The sequence below is a fragment of the Podarcis melisellensis genome (assembly GCF_964234715.1).
Source record: "Podarcis melisellensis genome assembly, chromosome: 18".
In the NCBI taxonomy this organism is placed as follows: Eukaryota; Metazoa; Chordata; class Lepidosauria; order Squamata; family Lacertidae; genus Podarcis; species Podarcis melisellensis.
The window spans coordinates 12,827,769-12,849,277 of record NC_138536.1 but is presented as its reverse complement, the minus strand read 5'-3'; the positions used below and the strand labels follow the sequence as shown (position 1 = coordinate 12,849,277).

Sequence of the window (21,509 nt, the reverse complement as noted above, 5' to 3'; positions counted from 1 at the left end):
CATATTCTGCACCTCTCCAGACCCGGGAGCCTGCGTCGGAAGCTGCCCTGTGCATAGTCAGACCCTTCACCCACTGCCAAGGGGGCAGGCCAGGGGGACGTTATCTGGTGTCACGGGGGGGGTGGACCAGGCACCCCCCCAGCAGGTGGTCCACTGGTGGTCCACTTTCTTTGGTACCAGGAAGCTGCGCCATAAAGGGGAGCAATGGAGCATACCTTGCTGAGCACGGCTTCTTCCTCGAGAGGAGATCCCGGCTTCTCCTGAGCTGAGCTTGTCCTGGTTGCATCTGAGCGTACGATGGGGCTGGTGCCTGCTGGCTCAGGGGTAGGCTATTTTTAAGGGAGACCTCATTAGTATTTGGGTCTCAGTCGGCCACCACCAAAGTGCCCTAGTTGTGGTTCTTGCCCAGGCAGCAGCAGCAGCGGAGAGCGCCCACAAGAGGGCAGCAGACGCCCACGCAGTGCATGAAGGAAGACGCTCCTGAGGAGAAGAGCTTCCCCTGCTTCAGTTGGGGGGGCGGGGGGGGGGTCTTTCTCTCCCTGTCTCTGCAAACAAGAGCCCTGGGCAAGCCTGCAGCCACCAGCAGGCACATGGCAGCCCTGAGGGTTTTATTGCAATATTTCACAAGGGTGAGGCTAAACCATTCAATGGGATCCAGGGTGTGTTTGTTGGTGTTCTCAAACCCCAGTGTAATGCTCACCTTGCTGGGTGGCCTCTCGCCCTCTCAGTTCTCTCCCCGAAGTTGGGATGAAAAGGAATCTTAGAATGGAAGCGAGTTTGGAGGGACCCCCAAGGGTCATCCAGTCCAACCTCCTCCAAGGCAGGAATCTCAACTAAAGCATCCCTGACAGATGGCTGTCCAACCTCTGCCGATGCACCATGGTGTCTCTTCTCTTAGCGGTCATTCCTCCTCTGGTCACTGCTGTGGCTGCATGACCTGACCGTCTGTCTCCAGGCCCTGCGGTCGTCCGCAAGGGATTCCCACATGGCAGGGTTGGCGCTGCCAGCCTTCAGGCCCCACTGGCAGGTACCTTTGTTCTGCCACCGGGCCTGGAGCTAGAAGCCAGCTCCCTGCAGAGCATGTCCTTGGCGATTCTGCTGTCCTTCGTTCTGTGGACACGACCAGGCCAGCTGGATGTTGTTGAGAGAGGAGTTGTTACTGGAGGCTCTGCCTGCCATGGGACGGCCACAATCCTGACTCAGCGCATGTGGAAGCTGCTACATATATAATATTATATACATGATATAAAGCAGGGTGCATTTGCCTTGGAAGACCACACTTTGTGTTTGGGAATTGGTTTTAAGATTTTCAGTAAAGGGGGGTGGGGAGAAAATAGGACCATGGCCCTCATGGATCTCTGGGGAACAGACTGATTTAAATATAACAACAACAACAACAACAACAACAACAACAACAACAACAACAACAACAACAACAACATTTTATTTATGCCCCGCCCTCCCCAGCGAAGACCGGGCTCAGGGCAGCTACAACCAGGTATATAAACAATTGATTAAAATACAACTTAAAAACAAGATTAAAATACAACATTAAAATGCAGCCTCATTTCAGTAGAAACTCAAATCAAAAACTTTTTGGGGATGAAAACATCAAATCTTCACCAAGGCCAAATATCCAGACTGGTTCCATCACAGGAGAAAGGAAAAAGGAGAGAGGGGAGGGGAATCAAATTGGCTCCAAGCCAAAGGCCAGGTGGAACAACTCTGTCTTACAGGCCCTGTGGAAAGAAATCAGATCCCACAGGGCCCTGGTCTCATGAGACAGAGAGTTCCATCAGGACGGAGCCAGAGTTGAAAAGGCCCTGGCTCTGGTTGAGGCTAATCTGACTTCCTTAGGGCCTGGGACCACTAGGGTGTTGTTATTTATGGACCTTGAGGCTCTCCGTGGGGCTGACCGGGAGAGGCGGTCCCGTAGGTACGAGGGTCCTAGAAGCATCTGAAGCTGCCGTATCCCAAGCCAGACTATTGGTCTGCCTGGCTGAGCATTGTCTGCCTTGACAGTCATTGGCTGTCCAGGGTTTCGGGCAGGGGTTGTCTCTCCCAGCCCTACCGGAAGATTATTTAATCCTCATTGTTATTTATCAAATTTCTATAGACAGACAGTCATAGAATCCTAGAGTTGGAAGGGACCCCTGAGGGTCATCCAGTCCAGCCCCTGCAATGCAGGAACTTTTTGCCCCATGTGGGGCTTGAACCCACGACCCTGAGATTAAGAGCCCCATGCCCTACTGACTGAGCTATACGTTTATAGTACAAAAAACACAAAAATACATAGTGTAGTATGAAACAATACCCACCCACCCCCCGTTTAAAAGGCCATAAATTGTTTAATTAGCCAAAGGCCTTCAGGGGTTGAATCTGGGACCTTTGGCTTGCAGGGTGGGATATGATAGAGCCCAAATCTGTTATGCACTATGCACTGTCCAGAATGACCTGGGCAGTGCAGGGCCCCCCCATTTTCCTCTGCAAGGGCTTTGTGAGATCTTCCACAGCACTTTGTACAGAGGGATGTGGGGCCAAAGTTTTGCCCGGCAATCTGCCCTAACACTAGCCCCCTCCGCCCCCGCTCTTCGCTCCTCCTTCCACCCACCTCTTTGCAACAGGGAGCGGGCGCTGGCCTGCTGCTCTCGTTCATCTTCATCCCTCTAATTAGGATGAGTGCTTGCTAATGGAATCTCATTGCCCACTGGGGTTTTTTGGGTAGAAATTGTTCTCTCTGTCATTGCAGAGAGACGATGATGGCAGAGGGCTAAACATAGGCCTGCAGGTCACACTCTGCCCCCATGAATCTTTGGAGGGGCTGGCTGGGACACCGAGGCTCCCTGTCCCCGGAGGGAGGGCTGTGACGGGGGGTCCGCTGCCGTTTCAGGGACATCTGTCCCTGATTGTGCATCCCCACAAAGGGGCGCATGGGACTCCGAATCTCAGGGCTGTGGGTTTGAGCCCAGTATTTGGCGAATGATTCCTGTGCTGCTGGGGGTTGGACCTCCAGCTCTACCATTCTATGATTCTAAGCTGGAAAGTGAGCAGAGGAGGGTAGCTGAGATGGTGGAGGGTCTGGAAACTAAGCCTGATGAGGAACGGTTGAAGGAGCTGGGGATGTTTCGCCTGGAAAAAAGGAGGCTGAGATATGATGGTCATCTTCAAATATCTGAAGATGGGCTGTCACATGTTGGAAGGGGCCCTGAGGGTCATCCAGCCCAACCCCCTGCAGTGAGCTATGTCAGGTCCTTGAGGCGTGCTGGGCGAGTGAGGGGGCCTCTGCAGTTGGGGGCCCCACAGTGGGTTGGTGTAGGGGGGCAGTGCCAACCTATCCCTCTTCCTTCCAGCAGTGACACTCCTCCTGTTACATCAAGGTTGGGTCACTCTCTGCGTCCCTCTCCCAGCTGAGCCCATGACCTTGTGGCCCAGAAGTCAGGCCGCTGGTGAGCCACCCCGACGCGCACTCCCTGGTGCATGGCCACCTTGCGTAATGCACAGCGTTTCCCTTGCGAATCCCGTCAGGCGCTGCTACCTGTCCCTGCCTGACTCAGCTAATGAGGCCTCTGGCAATTAGCCTTCATGGGAACAGTATGCAACGATGTGCCGGGCGCGTTCCTGCGGAATGAGCCTGCCGTGTGCATGAGCGTCACATCAGCCCAGCTCCTGTGGGCACATCCATCGCTCTGGGATGCTGAGGGGCGGGGGCGGGAGGGCGGGGGCACAGCTGCCTTGCATAACTCATCCATCGGTTGCCTTCCGGGGGGGAACCTGACTCTCACCAGCAAGGGGGCGGTTGCTGGGGGTTGACACTCGGGAGACTCAGGCCAGCAGCGCCAAGAAGACGCTTCCCCCGTGGGAGCTCGTAGGCCCTTTTCAGGAAGCCCCAGGACCAAGCCATGCCGAGGTGTGTGTTTGGGTGTGGCGTGGTTTGCACCTGCCTTCTCCAGACTTATTAGGATTAGCAGTGTATCTGAAGAAGTGTGCATGCACACGTAAGCTCATACCAAGAACTAACTTAGTTGGTCTTTAAGGTGCTACTGGAAGGAATTTTTTTTGTTTTGACTATGGCAGACAACACGGCTACCTATCTGTAACTAGGATTACATTTGTATACTGCCCTTAGGGGCAGATGGGGCTTGTCCACCTGGGAAGGAAGGAAAACTCTGACCCTAAACTTCCACTGCCTTGTGGCTATATTAATTTATGAGAAAGGATTTGGGAGTAAAGCCAGAGGAAGAATCTATACCTGCTGCCTTGTGGTACATTTTTGGGAGAAGAAAAGGCTCAGGAGTAAATCCTGCACAGATCTGGAGCGGAGCCCCTAAGCAGCTCCTGCAGCCAAGCTGGTGCCAAACGTCTTGCTCTGCTTTCCTTTGGACCCCTCAGCCAGGTTGAGAGAGGGCTCTTGTGGTCTGGGCAGCCCAGAACCCACAGACACATGGACAAACTTGCGCCCCAGGGAGGTAACTTGGGTGCTGCTCATGCAACAGGTTGGCTTCACCCCTGAAGGCGCACTCCGTTGTCTCTTGAGACAGACAGATGCCAACAATACAAAACACAATCATACCTTGGAAGTTGAATGGAATCCGTTCTGGAAGTCTGCTCAACTTCCAAAACATTCGGAAACCAAAGTGCAGCTTCTGATTGGTTGCAGGAAGCTCCTGCAGCCAATCGGAAGCCGCGGAAGCCCTGTCAGATGTTCGGCTTCCAAAAATAGTTCGCAAACTGGAACACTTCCAGGTTTGTGGTGTTCGGGATTCTGATTTCTGGCTATGTCAAAAGGCAGGTCACTGAGGCTTCTCCAGGTCATCCTGCTTGTTCTTTCGCCCTCCTTTTGTGGAAAATGGCTCATGCATGACTCAGGCCAGCAGTTGGCTTTTGTGGTGGAATGGCCGGGGGGGGTGTGCCTGTGTGTTTTGGGGACCCTTTTTTGCCCAAAGTGTCGCCCACCCCATACCAAACCCAGCCTGGTTCCTGATACCATGGGAAGGTAGAGGGAGCAAAGCCTTGCCAGGAACAAGTCCTAGGAGGAACCTTGCCTCAAGCGAGTTGTGTGACCAAGTTGGAGCCTGAAATACCCATCTGCATGTGCAGGGGGTTTTATGTTTTCTAAGCAGTGGGCAGAGTTGCCTGCAATATCTCTCTCTCTGCTTCCCAAGAAAAAGGGACTTCTCTCTGTATCATCTGAGCACCGCCTGGCTTGCTCTGGGAAGCAGAAGCGACTGCCATGCAGTTGACGCCAAGGGCTTGTGAAACGGGAGCTCCCGCAGAATTGCACCCCTGACTCGGCCATGGCGAGGAAGGGCACAGCTGAGATAGCTCAGTCGGCCGAGCATGGGACTCTCAGGCTTGTGGGTTCGAGCCCCATGTTGGGCAAAAGGTTCCTCCATTGCAGGAGGTTGGACTAGATGACTCTGGGGGTCCCTTCCTTCCAACTCTGTGATCCTGTGATTCTATCCCTTAGCTGTGGCACAACTGGAGGGACTGAGAAGGGCTGTCAGGAGAGGGGAGCTGCGGGGCAAGCCTGGCGGGTGGAGCCTCTCCTGGCCTGCAAAAAGCAACATGCAAGAACTGAGGAGCAGCTGCAGCTGGGGAGGAACCTCTGGCTTGGAGCTGGGCTCCAGGCTCCTGGTGTCGCCTGCTGGCGGGGGCCGCTGTTGGGAGGGCAGCTTTTGCCACCCCTGAGTTAACCCGGAAAGCCAGGAAGCCAAAGGACTGCACCTCACCGGGTGTCAGATTGCACTGAAAGGATCTGAGCTGGGCTGGGAGAGAGCCAGAAGGGCCTGGGCTGAGGCCAGGCGCTTGCTTTGGCCCTCCAGTGCGATGTGGGGAGGGGCACAGCCCCTGCTCTGCCTGCAGAAGGCAGGGTGTGGGAGTCAGTGTAGGCATCACTGAGCTAGGTGAGCCCAAAGCTCCGGCTGTGTGTGGTCATGCTGGGTTGGTTTTTTTGTGCATGCGGGGGGAGAGGAGGGGCAGAGAGAGCTGGCTTAAATCCCAGCTCCACTCCGTTCTTGCAATGGACCTGCACAGGGCGCCTCAGCCTTGCCCCCACCCCACAAGAGCCTAACCAGAGGGCTTCCTGGAAGGGAGGAAGTGGCTCTTTGGAAGAAGAGGAAGCACGCCAAAGAGCTTTCTACTCGCCTGCGCCTGCTCATTATCCAGCAGCCCTGCTTCTGGGGTGGGGAGCAAGATTTGGCTGTGATCCAAGGACAGGCAGTCATGCAGCCTCTCCTCTCCTCTCCCCCACTGCACCCCAGAGTCCATTTGGGGCTCTCCTTCAGACGCTTTCTGCTGTGGGTGCCGCTGGATCGAGGGGGGCAGCTTCACGGGGAAGCACATTTGGATGTTGCCCTTTCCAGTGGGTGCAAGGGGGACCCCTGGATCCTGTTCTGCTGATTTTCTCGCTTCCTTGCCTGCAGATACAGCAATGGTTGGGCGCCTCTGGTTATGCTGCTTGCTTCTAGGGCAGTTTGAAGTCCATCTCGTGATATCCTTTTCATAATGGTTGACCTGGCAATATATCACAAATCATGATATGTGTGTGGGGGGTGCTATTCAAAAATCACAATGCAGGAAAAACCGTGAAGCCAGCTAGTGCCTCTCTGTAGCTCCATCCTTATTTCAGACATAGTGATCTATCAGGCTGTCGTGATGTTTAGCTGGTGATATATCACATTGTTGAAAGCCAGATATTGCCCGGCCCTGATTGCTGCTTTGTACAACCAAAGCAACCCCAACTTGTGTGCCTTATATGCTCTTAGAGTGTGTCTCTCTCCTCCCGCCATTCATCATTTCCAGGGTGCTTTGCAATCTGGGCACGTGTGCCAACACAGCCCGGGCTCTCCCTCCCCTTTGATGCCAGGTAAGCCTCCCGCTGCTGGTCCTGGGGGAGGCTTTTCCCCAGGTGGAGATGCAGGGCACCCGCTTCCTCCTGCCAGCTGCAGCTTGTGCCAGACGCCTGGGAGACAGAGCGCCCCAGAGCTGGTTTGGAGGCAGTGCCTGTGCCAGTGCGCAGCTGCCATGCATCTTCCCTGGCTGACTCAGAGGCGGCATCTCTCTTCCGTCACAACCTGGACGGACAGATTGCCAGCCCTGTGATCAGTGCCATCATCAGCCCCACCGCCAGCCCTTACGTAACGAGGCTGACACCTCTGTGGCCTGCAGTTTGATGGTGAGGGTCGTTATGTAACTGCAGGATCTGCCTTGGCTCTTGACTTTCCTTGTCTAAAAATCAGCCTGGCCAAGGTGTGGGGGCTTCCCAGACTGGCCCATGGACCACCTGGGCTCATCCAGCCTCGTTCAGGCAGTTTGTGGTACATCTCTCCTTAGTTCTGGTTCAAATGTGTGCCCTTAGTAAGCAGAACTCTAGGGCAGTCATAGTTGGAGACCCAGGATCAATTCCCCACTCAGCCATGGGCTCGCTGGGCGACCTTGGAGCCAGTTGCTCACTCTTGGCCTAACCCTGCCTCACAGTGTCCTCAATTACACTGGACTGGGTCGTTTCTTTGCTGTTCTCTTGCAAACAGCAGCAGAAGAAGAAGAGTTTGTATTTGATATCCCGCTTAATCACTACCCAAAGGAGTCCCAAAGCAGCTAACATTCTCCTTTCCCTTCCTCTCCCACAACAAACACTCTGGGAGGTGAGTGAGGCTGAGAGACTTCAGAGAAGTGTGACTGGCACAAGGTCACCCAGCAGCTGCAGGTGGAGGAGCGGAGACGCGAACCCGGTTCCCCAAATTAGGAGTCTACTGCTCTTAACCACTATACCACACTGGCTCTCGCCAATCAATGGACTGCATTTCTAGGGGCTTTGGGAATCCAGAGGGCTTGAGCTGGTGGGAGGGGATCTGTTTGCCTTCACCATCAAGGCAGTGGTAGGGAAGGTGGATGAGGAGGTGAGCGGAGCTGATTTTCGTGGGCAGAGAAATGGCCAGCAACGCTAGCAGAAGAGTTGCCAGGGAACGTCAGAAGACCTGGCCCACAGGGGGTCAGGCCCACATGTCCAGCCCAGCCTCCTCTTCTCACTGTGGTCAACACCCCTAAGGAGCTCTGGTTCCAGATAGACTATCGCCGGGCCTGGAGGTTCCATACGGATGCAAGAAGAGGCTGGCTGCTGGACGAGGCTGGGATGGGGCCAACCAGGTGCTCATTAGGGGAAGCCCGCAAGCAGCTCTCCTCTCCTGCGGAGGCCCCCAGCTGGGACCCATCTCTGCCTCCCGCTGGGGAGGCAGGGCAGAGCCCCCTGGCTTGGAGCTATTAGGAAGAACTTCCTGACAGTAAGAGCTGTTCAACAGTGGAATTTGCTGCCAAGGAGTGTGGTGGAGTCTCCTTCTTTGGAGGTCTTGAAGCAGAGGCTTGACAACCATCTGTCAGGAGTGCTCTGATGGTGTTTCCTGCTTGGCAGGGGGTTGGACCCAATGGCCCTTGTGGTCTCTTCCAGCTCTAGGATTCTATGATAGCCCTCTCCGCCTCCTCCCTGGGTTTGCCCAGCCATCCAAAAGTGGGTGTCCATCCTGTAAAAGAGGGCAAGGGGTGGGCAGCCCCCTGGACGGGCACTTTGGAGGAGCTTCCGCCGCAGAGGCCCTGTCTCAGGAGGAGGCGAGCTTCACTCCCATGTTAAGGGGGGACTTTGGAGCAGCAGCGGGGCCTGTGCTGCTTCAAACCAGAGGAGCCACCGAAGAGACTCTGGACACTTTTGGAATCTCCTTGGAGCTGATGTGCTCAGGCTTCCTCCCAGGCGGCTTGCAGTGGCAGGTGCTGGCCACAAGGTGGTAGTGGTGGCCTTTGCCTCCCATCCACCAGTGGTAAATTTTCCATCCTGTTATTTCTGGCTGGCAGATTCCACACTCAGGCAGCCTCATCACCGCAGTCTAGACTGCCTGGCAGAGTTTATTCCTCCATGCTTAGGTAAGCGGGACGTAGACACCTGCCAGGCCGAGTCTCAGCTGTGGGCACCTTTAAAAAACACAAAAACCCCTCCCCCCAAACAAGGGATTTGCCAACATATCAGACATCTTAGCCAGTGTTAGAAACTCAGATATATGAGCTAATTGCTAAAGGGCACCTTAGACCGAGGTTGCAGTCACCACAACGGAAGGTCTAGGTGATTTTTTGGCAGTGAGGATTATTATTGTTAGTAGTATTTTCATTTCTGTACTGCTTTATATTTTCAAGAAAACAGTCTCAAAGCGGTTTGCAACACATTAAGACATTAAATAAAACAATCCAGAATAAAGCAAATTCAAGCTTCAAAGAAAATATTTCAGATCCTTCTCTCAGGGACATTTTGCTTCCCCCCTATTTATTTACCAGCTTAATTTATAGAGTTTGCCCCTAGCAGAAGTGCTCTAGGAACGCAGTGTGGTGTAATGGTGAGAAGGTTGGACGAGGACCTGGGAAATCAGGATTCGAATCACCCATCCATCCTGATGCTCACTGGGTGACCTTGGAGTAAGTTGCAGCCTCTTCACCTATCTCACAGGGTCCTTGTAGGGATTAACTGAGGAAGGATGTGAACCATGGACTCCCTGGAGAAAAAATGCAATCAGTGAGCTCTTCTCACCTGCTTAAGCAGGTCAACACCTGCTTAAGAAAGCTGGAGGGGCAGCCAGAGGGAGACGTGAGTCGCAGGCCAGGCATCTGGCGTGGTCACAACTGGACCTGCACCAGTCACAAAATGTGCCTGGCGCCTGGGGGATTTCTAGCACTGAGCTTAGCTGTGCGTATGGTGCATGGTGCAGTGGGGTCTTGAGTGCTCTTGCCAGCCTGGGTTGTGGCCTGCACATGGGATGCAATTTAGCTGACCACTTCCATACTCTGGGAAGGGCAGGGAGAGGTTGGTGGGCACGTTCCCCCAGCGGGCTCATGTGAAGTTCCTAGCTTCTCCCCTTGGGAGACTTGGCTGTTGACCCCTGATCTGATCAGTGGAGCCTTCTTAGCAGGGCTGGGACCACCAGCCCTCTTTGTTGCATATCCTTCGAGGTGGAGCCCATCTTTCTCTTCACCTTCATCTGGGCAGTGCATATTTGAACTCTGGAACTCCCTGCCACAAGAGGCAATTGATGGCCGCCAACCTGGATGGCTTTAAAAGAGGATTAGGCCACAAAGACTCTTCCTTCCATGGTCAGAGTCAGCAATTCTTCCGAATCCCAGTTGCCCAAAGCCTCAGGAGGGGAGAGTTGCTTTTGGGCTCAAATCATTCTTAGGGGTTTCCCAAAAGAGGCATCTGGTTGGCTGCTGTGAGAACAGGAGGCTGGACTGGGTGGGAGCCTCTTCCTATGCTCTTAAGGAACCTCCAGCTCCAGAGGCAGTCTATGTGGACCCCTAGTCCTTAGGGGTATTTGGCCTCTGAGAGAACAGGATGCTGGACTAGGTGGGCCACTGAGAATTAAGGAGACGGGGCTTGAAAAGCAGCTCTACTCACTACGTGGCAGGTGTTGCCCTTCCTTGACTTTGGCCCTGGCTTGTTTTACAGCACTTTGATGTTTTTGCCCTTGGCCTGTGTAAAGAGTGCCTCTGAGCATGTCGTTTGCCAGGCCGGCCTTTGATATCTGGGAGGACGAGGCTGACCTGCTGGCCCCAAAGCGGACCACAATCCTGACCGCACCACAGCAGCTGGAGGGATTGTGGTCCTGAGCCCTGCAAGGCATTACAGGTCAGCAGCCAGGATAGATGGCATGGTTGCCTCCCCACTAGTGGTCAAGGTGATCCTGACCCCAAGCCCCCTCTGCCCCCCCATGGCTCCCAGCAACTGCAAGGGTCTCAGGAGCCCCTCACTTTGCCCCCCTTCTGGATGGAGGTGCCCTCCTCTTCCAGGAGAGGCATTGTTCTAGCAGCTGCAGCTCTTTTGCAGCCATGCCAGGCTTGGCCTTCGCCAGTTTGGGGAGAAAGAAGAGCCCTAACTTGCCTGGGCACTAAAACATCAAGGGAACCCCAAGGGGGACCCAGAGCCAGGGAGGAAGAGCAGAGCAGGGGCAGAGTTTGCCCACCTCTTTTGCAGTGTCATTGACAATCCGTGGGTCTGGCCTTGCGACTGCATGGCCTGCTTGGACGTCTTTCTCCCATTCACCTGGGGAAGAGGTTTTCCAGGGGGAGATTCCTGGCAAGGGTTCCTCTTGCCCCTGCCCTGGAAAAGGGCGGCGTTCTTCTCCACCCTCGCTGGAGAGGGACATCTATTCCTGCTTCCAAAAACTGCATTCTGTGTGTGCACTTTCTTTAAAAATACCTTCCAGAAATGGTTTGAAAATCCCCATCTGCTCCCCTCTTCCATCTGTTCCACGCAGCCCCCCCTCACTGCCAGCGCCAACGATGCCTCATCATCCCTTTTTGCTAATAAGGGAGTCGCACCCCCCCTTCCCTAAGCCCGTTGCCATGGCTCCTTTTTGGGTGTGGGTTTGACTTGGAAGCCCAAAATACCGTCTGATTCAGAGCCCGTGGTTGGAGCGTTGGGAGTTCTGCTCTTTGGACAAAGTGTTGTTTCATTCTCTTCAGCCAGGAGGAGGGGAGCTGGTGGAAGACCCCCCCCCCCCTGTACTCCTTGTGCCTCGTTGTGGAGGCCTTGGTACCTTTTTGGCCTTTTGGGAATCGTCTCCGTGGTGTTTTCTGAACTTGCCTTCTTCCATGTGCCTGGAGCAGTCCCTTCCCAGCGGCCGCTCCTGCTGTGCCAGTTCTCAACTAGAGGAACCCTTTGGCCTGTTCTTCCAGGGCAGGAACAGTCAGCTGGGGACAAGGGTGGGGTGGGGTGGGGGAGCCCCCAAAGCTGCCCCCCACCTTCCAGCAGTGGCTTCCTGGCTGTTCCTTGCTGACCTCCTGCCTTTCTCTGTGCCAGCCTTGCTGTAGCTTCCCTGAGGTCGCGTAAGTTCAGGAGCAGCAGCTTTCTGCTCCGGAGCTATTCCAGGACATCCCGTTCCCTCAGCTTTCCTTGAAGGCTTCCCCAGCTGCCACCTTTGAGCCTCTGCTGCCCACAATCCTGCAGCCAGCAAGCTGGAAGGAAACATTTCTTAGAAAACCTCAAGCATCCAGCCAGGCCTGCAGCAGTGCAGAGGCAAGGCTGAGGCTCCCTCTGCAAAAGTGGAGCTGCACAAGAATCACAGAATGGTAGAGTTAGAAGGGACCCCCAGGGCCATGCAGGACTATGCAGCTTTCCTGCATGGGGCTCGAACCTGCGACCTTGGCATCATCAGCTCCACCTCTAACCAACCAAGCCACCTTCAGGCCATTTGTCGGCGGCATTTGTGAAGTGCTTCCCACGAGGCCTCCCAAAGCGGTTTGCAATGCCATAAAAATGCGTAAAAGCAGTTCAGAATACTTGCACGTATAACATAAGCTCGAACCGGCAATGCCTGGGGCTTTCAAGGTCAGAGCACAGGCCAGTAAGAGGAAACACAACAGAAGTCTTTCATGTTACGCACAGCATGGGGAAAGCAGGTGGAGAAAAGCACCCCCCCCCCCAGTGCTAGAATTCATCGGCACCCAATGGAGCTGAATGCTCGGAGAATCAGGACAGAGTGCCCTTGTTCATGCAGCGCAGAGTTTAACTGTGGAACTCCCGGCCACAGGAGGCAGTGATGGCCGCCAGCTTGGATGACTTTAAAAGAGGGGTTCATGGGGGGCAGGGCTATTGATGGCTCCTAGCCAGGATGGCTGTATTCTGCTTCCACAGTCAGAAGCAGCTACGCTTCTGAATGCCTGTTGCTGGAAGCCAGAGGAGGACAGAGTTGTCCTTGGGCTCAGATTCTGCTTGCTGGTTTCTCATCATGGGGACCTGGTCGGCCGCTGTGAGGACAGCCTCATCCAGCAGCCAGGCTCTTCTTGCATCCATGTGTAGGGCCAGTCTGTTTGGATGCCTTGGTCCTTAGGGCTCACCCACACTTCTCTTTGTCTCATGAGGTTTTTCCCCTCTGGGAAAACCCACCGTTCACTGCTGAATCAGAACGTAGAATCATAGAGTTGGAAGGGGCTCTGAGGGTCATCTAGTCCAACCCCCTGCAATGCAGGCATCTTTTATCCAGCACACATCCAACGGGTTTTCTGCACATCGACACTTGTTCTAATTTTGCAGCAGGCTTTCCTGGGATGGAAGAACCTCTATTGCCCATGCCTGGAAACCGCAGGACAAATGGAAGGAGGGAGGAGCCCTGGGCCAGGCACCCGCCTCCCTTGCGAGGCTCGCTCCAAGAGGAGTGTCTCTGGAGACTGCGCCTGCGCAGGGGCACTTGCAGCCACACTTAAGGCCTGACCTGACATCGTGCGGGATGGGTGGGGGATTCTCCTTCTTCCCCGTCTCCACGACCAGAGCAGTGCTGGGTGCTGCCTCACTGGCTGCGCAAGCAGACTGATGCCTGAAGGAGCTGGGTATGTTTAGCCCGGTGAAGAGAAGACTGAGAGGAGATACGAATGCCATCTTCAAATATCTCAAGGGCTGTCCCACAGAAGAGGGAACAAGCTTATTTTCTCCTGCTCAGGAGGGTAGGACTTGAACCCATGGCTTCATGTCACAAGAAAGGAGATTCCAACTCACCCTCAGGAAGAACTTCCCTCCAGAGGTGGAAGACTCTCCTTCCTTGGAGGCTTTCAAGCAGAGGTTGGGTGGCCATCTCTCAGGGATTTGTGCCTTGCAGGGGGTGGACTAGGTGACTCTTGGGGTTCCTTCCTACTCTACAATTCTAGGGTTCTAGGGTTTTGTGTGGCCTGGCAACTCTTGGGACAGAAGCAGCCTGTGTGTGTGTGGTGCCTCTGCAGAGCCTGGCTTCTCTCCTGCCTTGTGTGCAAAGGCGCTGGGGGGCCTCCTTATTGCCCACCCTCGGCTGCCCACGCCTCCCCCAAGCAGCTTGGAGCTGCACGTCTTTCCACAAGGAGGGAAAGCCCCTTGAGGCAAAGGAGCTCCGGAGGGCCCCCGGTTGGGGAAGGCTGCTCTCCTTCTCCCCAGGACAAGCCTGCCAGTCTCCAGCAGGCCTCGCTGGATCTCTGCCGGTCTTGGTGCTCACGCTGCCTGGCCCTCCGAGGGGCTGGGCGGCACTTATCTCATTCTTTCCAGGCCAAGCAAACCGCACACATGCCGTGTGTCTGAGCACACCCCGTCACGTCTGCCTGCCAGGGGGAGTCTGGCTCAGCTGCCTGCGTGTGAGAGAGAGAGGCAGCGAGAGAGAGCTCCTGCTCCTGGCTCCCAAGAGAAGCTCTTTGATCTCCACCTCTCCCCGCCTTGCTGGTGCCTCTCCTCCCTTTTGTCGCCATCCAGCAAGCCAAGTGCAGCCTGTGAGAGAGGCAAGCTCTTCTGTGCGGCGCCCCCGACTGGCACATCCTCAGGGACTCTGGAAGGAGGCTTTCCTCCCTGACCCCTACCTGGAAAATGCAGCCAGATGGGTGGGGTATGAATAATAAAATGTTTATGGTCATGATTATTACTATTCGGAGCCACCAGGAATCGAACCTGCTGCCTATGGACAGCTGCTGCCCAACAGCGCAAAAGCAATATACAGTTACAATCGAACTTATGCAACTCCCATTGCAAATTGGGTTTATTATTAACATTTACAGGCTTACACAGTTATATTTTCAGCTGAATTTGGGGAAACCACTAGAAGCATCCATTGCAATGAGCTAGTTCAATTGCTTTTCTTTGATTTGCTCATTGCAAGCTGCTGAAAGTCTGTACTGTAAATGTTGATAATAAACCAAATTTGCAATGGGGATTGAATACCCGTATTTTTCGCTCTATAAGACGCACCAGACCACAAGACGCACCTAGTTTTTGGAGGAGGAAAACAAGAAAAAAAATATCCTGAATGTCAGAAGCCAGAACAGCAAGAGGGATCGCTGCGCAGCAAAAGCAGCAATCCCTCTTACTGTTCTGGCTTCTGGGATAGCTGCGCAGCCTGCATTCACTCCATAAGACGCACACACATTTCCCCTTACTTTTTAGGAGGGAAAAAGTGAGTCTTATAGAGCAAAATATACAGTAATTTTGATGGTAACTGTGGAGCTAGTCTGGTCAGTGGTCTCTCTGAGCCTTGAGCTTGGACGCAGAGCACCTCTGCGTGCACGGAGGTCCCTAGGTGGGGCCTGGGGGGACTCTCCGGAGAGCTCCTGCCAGCATCCTGCTTGATGCCACAAGGGACAGGGCAAAGCTTTGCTGCCACTTCCTCCCCTCCTCTTCGGTTGACATTTTCCAGGCGCTTTGTTGGCAGAGCTGATTAAGGGCTTGATAAGAGGAAGGGACATTTGCTTCTCCCCAGCTGCCTCGGCTGCTCTGCAGACTTGGCTCTATCAGCTGCCATCTGTGGCCCATGAGGTCCCTGAAGGAAGGTGACAAGGGCCTTTCTGAGCAGGGGACTCTCCCTTCCCAGCTCTTCACATCAGCATCTGGGAGAGGGGGGGGGGACTGCATATCACTTGCTCAGCATGCAGAAGACGGCAAAGTTGGGAGAGACCCCCGAGGAGTATTTCTCTCCGCCAGATATTTTGCAAGACCCCCTTTTCCTGGCTGACTCTCAAGAGGCAAATAAACTCCCCCCCCTTTTTTTGCAATTTTCAAAGGAATGCTGGGTGCATGGAGGACAGGCTGGAACGGTTCTATTGGCGCCTGCCTCTTTCCAGGAGCTAGGCAGCATTGCGGATGGAACAGCCCTTTACAAGGCAGCTGCAATCCTCCGCTCTTGGCACTGGGCCTGGCCTGGCAGAGTCCCTGAGAAGATAGACCTGCCTGTGCAACATGCCTCCTGCTCTCTCGCTGCCTCTTCGCCTGGGGCTGGGGCTGGCACCCCCTCTGCTTTTTCTTTCAATGGCTCTTTTGCCCGTTTGCTTCTCGCTGCCTCCATTCTGCACTGCTCTCCCCTCCAAAGAAGCAAAATTAATATTTTTTTGGCGACGATGCTGCCTGAGGTTCTGGCCTCAGCACCAGGCTGATGCCTCAGGCTGTGCTCGGCAGACGGCTCTGTTTGCAGGCCTACTCTCTCCTGGGTCCTCCTCTGCTCTGCTGCATGTTTGCAGGATGAACCCTGCCCTGTCCGCACTGCAAGGTTGCTCTCCTTGTTTGTCCAGAGTTATGTTTGGTTCCGTTTGCCTAGCAATTCTGATTCGGTAGCTCCCGGCTGTTGGACAAGGCAGAAGCTGCATTGTGTCTCTGGTTTCAGACCTGCTTGCTCAGTTTTGTCTGTGCTGACTGCCAGCCACGGCTCTCTCCCTTTCAGGTCCACGACAGCGGCAATCCTTCGGGGGATTGGCCATCACAATATTTATATTTTATTGAAAATGTTCAGTGGAGAAACGTGAAGGAGGTGGAAAACCCCCCAGAAAAAGTGCTTGAAACTGCAATACAATGCATGGGTATAGACAGAAGTAGTGCAATTATTCTGATGTGTATAAACTTGTTAGCAAGTATTTGTGCTTTTTATAAATGCTTTCCAAATATCATTGTATTTATACATACACAATCTGTGCCTAAAAGCAAGACGTCTGTATGCTGCACGTCTCTGGTGTCAGACCTCCTTTCTCAGGTATGTGTGCACTGACCGGCAGCAACGGCTAGGTTCCGATTAACACCTTGCTTTAAATAGGAACATATGCCAAGTAAGACAGTGGGCTATCTAGCACTGTACTGCCCCCACCCTCAGTGTTTCTCAACCGTGGGTCCCCAAGTGTTGCTGGACTGCAATTCCCATCATCCCTAGCTAGCAGGGGTGTTGGGAATTGTAGTCTAACCACACCTGGGGAGCCGAGGTTGAGAAACACTGAGGGTGGGTTTCTGGGCAGGGCAGTTTCCCAGCCTGTCCTGGAGATGCCTCTGGGGACGGAACTTGCAGGCAAAGCTCTTCCTCGGATTCCCCTAAAGAGAAAGCCAGGTCCCAGCCTTCTTGGTTCAGCCAGGGGACCGAGACTGGTGGGAACTGAACCCAGGCTCTCTTCCATGCAAGCACCTGCCTTAGGGCTCATTCAGACTTTTGCCACTGAATCAGAGCAAACGGCAATCAGGTTCAACACGGGCTGCTGTTTGCTCCGGTTCAGTGGCAAAATATGCATGTTCCCGTTAATGAAAAAACAAAAACAAAACCACCACTCAGACATGGTGATTGGCAGTGCGGACCTGTGCCTGCAAAAGGAGGTCTGGATGAGCCCTTAGACGTCGGATTGTGTTTGCCTCCGTCTCTTTCACCTTTCCTTTGTGAAAAGGTTGTTCCGCCCCACCTATATATAAGCCGAGACTCTAAATCCCAAGGCTGTGCTTTGAGCAAAAGATTTTTGCATCATGGGGTTGGACTCGATGGCCCTCGTGGTCCCTTCCAACTCTACAATTCTAGGATTCTATTAGAATGGTGCCCCCAACCCCTGCAGTGCAGGAGTCGCAACAGAAGACTCCTTGGCAGGTGGCTTAAAGACCTCCAGTGAATGAAGGAGATGCATGACCTTTTGCAGGCGAGCAGGAGGCTCTGTCTCTGCGTGTCCTCCCTGTTGGGTTGCATTTAAAGGCAGGAAGCCCCCTCCTCACTGAGAGTATCTTGCCAACCAGGCAAAGGCCAGCATGTCCCTAAGCGGCTGGCCAGGTGAGTAGGGCCCTTGCACACAAAGCCTCTTCCACTTGCTGCCTGCTTGGGTGGCAGGGAGCCTCCCTCTGGCCAGATCCTTCCTTTGCAACCTCCCTCCTTTGCCATGTGCGGAGATGGGGTGGGGGTGCGGGGTGGAGCTGTGCCTGCCATGTGCCATCCATATATGCTTGCGTCTGCTTTGTCTCTTGAGTGACTCAGCCTCTCCTCTGCTCTCCTGCCTAGTTGTGCCAAGCGTCGGAAGGGATTTCTTTTTGGGTTAGGGTCTGTTTCTTGCTCTCCTGCTTTGCCAAACCAGGAGGCACTCTTTCCCCACAAATAAGATTTTTTAATTGAGATTTCCCCATGAGATAATAACATTTCAGCTACCAAAGATGCAAAACAAAGAAAAGAAACAAGAGGGAAAGAACAAGGGGAGCAATTCATGTGAGGAGAGAAAAGAGAGACAAAAGCAAACCGTTAGTAAGAATTACAGAAGACAAACTTCCAATTTTCCATCTGCCAGTTACATAAAATGTGATTAATTTAAAACATCAGTCAATGCGGAACTCTATCGGCTCTGCTTTCTGTTAAGGTTAAGGTGCTTCAGAATCATTCAATCCACCGTCCTGTGATATCATATATGAGTTTGTACTACTGATGAAAGGATTCTGTGGAACTGTAACAACCTTTCATGTGGACTGTGGGACTTTATGAACCGACAGGTGGAATAGACACTTTCACATATATGGACCTTATGCATAAACAAATTAGAGAATGAACTGATCCACTGGTTCTTCTACTTTTTTCGTTGAACTTTATGAGCTACTTCTGTTGAAATCTACAATTCAATAACATGAATAGTATATCTTATTTTTTCAAACGTCTTGTGTGTTTATTGAATATCCAGAAAGGAGGGCTGCATTCTTTTCCAGTTGCTCCAGGATGGATTTTCTCTTTCTTTCTCTCTTGGTCACAATTAGTTCTCATTGTGGCAGTTCAGTTGAATCATTAGTGAACTTTCCTGTAAAGGTGAGTTTCACTTTTCCTGAACAGGGAAGGCGTCTCTCTCTCTCTCTCTCTCTCTCTCTCTCTCTCTCTCTCTCTCTCTCTCTCTCTCTCTCAGCACTCTCTTGCATTCCTGGCATACCAATAGATAGAATCACAGAGTTGGAAGGGACCCCGAGGGTCATCTAGTCCAACCCCCTTCAGTGCAGGAATCTCAGCTAAAGCATCCATGACAGATGGCCACCCAACTTCTGCTTAAAAACCTCCAAGGAAGGAGAGGACACACTCTTCCAAGAGAGACTTTTTTGTGTGTTTGTCCCACTGCTGTTCTGGACTGCCGGGGGGGGGGGGTCAGTCCCTGCCTCTCAGCCTAACCTACCTCACAGGGCTGTTGTGAGGATTAAATGAGGATGGGGAGAACCACACACTCCACTTCAAGCCCCTTGGAGGAAAAAGGAGGGATAAAAATGCAATTATTTCCTTTGAAGGTGGTGATGGGGCCTGCATTTCTCCCGGCAGAGAAGATCGTAGAATGGTAGACTTGGAAGGGACCCTGAGGGTCATCCAGTCCAACCCCCTGCAATGCCGGAATCTCAGCTGAAGCATCCAAGACCGATGAGCAGCCGACTTCTGCTTAAAAACCTCCAAGGAAGGAGAGCCCTCAACCTCCTAAGGGAGGGGGGATGAACAAGAAGGTTTCCAACTGATTGACACAAGCTTGTTGTTGTTGTTGTTTAGTCGTTTAGTCGTGTCCGCCTCTTCGTGACCCCCTGGACCAGAGCACGCCAGGCACTCCTGTCTTCCACTGCCTCCCGCAGTTTGGTCAAACTCATGTTTGTAGCTTCGAAGACACTATCCAACCATCTCGTCTTCTGTCATCCCCTTCTCCTTGTGCCCTCAATCTTTCCCAACATCAGGGTCTTTTCCAGAGAGTCTTCTCTTCTCATGAGGTGGCCAAAGTATTGGAGCCTCAGCTTCAGGATCTGTCCTTCCAGTGAGCACTCAGGGCTGATTTCCTTCAGGATGGAGAGGTTTGATCTTCTTGCAGTCCATGGGACTCTCAAGAGTCTCCTCCAGCACCAGAATTCAAAAGCATCCATTCTTCGGCGATCAGCCTTCTTTATGGTCCAGCTCTCACTTTCATACATCACTACTGGGAAAACCATGGCTTTAACTATGCGAACCTTTGTTGGCAAGGTGATGTCTCTACTTCTCAAGATGCTGTCTAGGCCTGTCATTGCCCTTCTCCCAAGAAGCAGGCGTCTTTTAATTTCGTGGCTGCTGTCACCATCTGCAGTGATCATTGAGCCCAAGAAAGTGAAATCTCTCACTACCTCCATTTCTTCCCCTTCTATTTGCCAGGAGGTGATGGGACCAGTGGCCATGATCTTCGTTTTTTTGATGTTGAGCTTCAGACCATATTTTGCGCTCTCCTCTTTCACCCTCATTAAAAGGTTCTTTAATTCCTCCTCACTTTCTGCCATCAATGCTGTGTCATCTGAATATCTGAGGTTGTTGATATTTCTTCCGGCAACCTTAATTCCGGCTTGGGATTCATCCAGCCCAGCCTTTCGCATGATGAATTCTGCATATAAGTTAAATAAGCAGGGAGACAATATACAGCCTTGTCGTTATTCCAAAGTTAATTGGCTGTACTGTATTTGCATAAATTTGCAGATGAGGAGCAAAGTGCAGCCCTGTGCCTTCCTCCCATCCTTTTGGAGGTGCCCTGGTGTGTCACCACGGATGGAGGCTCCTCCGAAGGGCCAAGTGTGAGGCTACTTCTGATTCTGCTAGATCTAAATCATTGCACCCTTTCCCCCATCCAGTAGCCTCTGGTCACCTCAACTCCCCCGAAAGGTTGGTGGGGAGGAGCTGGCCTGGAGCAGCCAGGTGGGCCAGTGAATCTGCCCTGGGCTGAGGAACAGAGGCAACCAATGGCTGCCTGTTCACTCTGCACGGTCCAAAGAGACCTGGATGATCATGAGTTGCTAAGGTCAGGCAGGAGGAGCCCAGAGCCCTAAGGAGAGCCACACTGGCCAACCAGAAGAAGCCCCCAAGCACGACTTGAGCGCGAAAGCAGCAGCTCCTCTCCCCCCTTGCAGTTCTCATCAGCCGGTCTCATTCGGAGGCATTCACTGCCTCTGACTCCCAGCAGCCATCAGGGCTGGCTCCTTTGGCCTGGCGCTTGTGGGCTCCTTTGGCCCTCTGCAGGGTCTGGGGGCTGCTGGGGACCCTTCACCCCAGTACAGAGGAAGGGGCTGCTCCGCTTGCAGGGTGGATGGAAGCGGCAGGGCCCTGTGGAATGTGCGAGAGTGTGTGCGAGAGTGATTGCGTCTTGTGTGACTCACGCCTGTCCTTTTCCACACTGGTGATAGGGTGATGCTGTCGCTATGGGGAACCCCTTGCCAAGCTGTGTTGGCTGCGTGGGCATCCCAGGGCTCCCCAGCTTAGCGGGTGCCAGTGGGTGACGTGGTTTTCTCTCCTGCGTCATCACACGGCCACCATGGCCTCCCCACTGCACCCCCCAACCTTCTTGAATGTTCTCGTACAAAGCTGCAGAAAGGACAGAAATGCTCTTGGGCAGCTGTGCCCTGTGCAAATCCCTCTTTCCTTTGCTTTCTTTGTGGTGGGGGGAGAGATGGGGGAAAGAAAGAAAGGGGCTATTGTCTCCAGTGATTTCTGTGTCTTCCCTTGCTATGGGACTTTTGAGATTTGTGGAGCAGGGAGCAAGAGCCCCCAGGAAGAGCAACTGCCCCATTCCGTCTCTCACCACTGATCACTCAAGGCAGTTCCTGCAGCCAGGCGGGTGCCAAGGCTGAGGGGGGGGGGTCTTGTCGTCTGGGCAGCCCAGGACCCCCAGTCACACGGCCCAGGCTGGTGCCCCAAGGAGGTCACTTTGGTGCTGCTCGCACAGCGATTTGGCTTCACAGCTGGAGGCACACTCCTTTGTCTCTTGAGACAGGCAGATGCCAACCACCT

At 53.5% G+C, this 21,509-nt stretch overlaps 2 long non-coding RNA genes across 2 annotated transcripts in view; one reads left to right on the top strand and one right to left on the bottom strand.

The window, feature by feature from the left end:
* The window catches only part of LOC309361024, a 215,087-nt gene that overhangs the window by 59,131 nt on the left and 134,447 nt on the right, over positions 1 to 21,509 (bottom strand). The window lies entirely within an intron of this gene.
* Positions 1 to 21,509, top strand: part of LOC309361005 — a 49,748-nt gene that overhangs the window by 22,012 nt on the left and 6,227 nt on the right. The gene's annotated exons all lie outside the window — the stretch shown is intronic.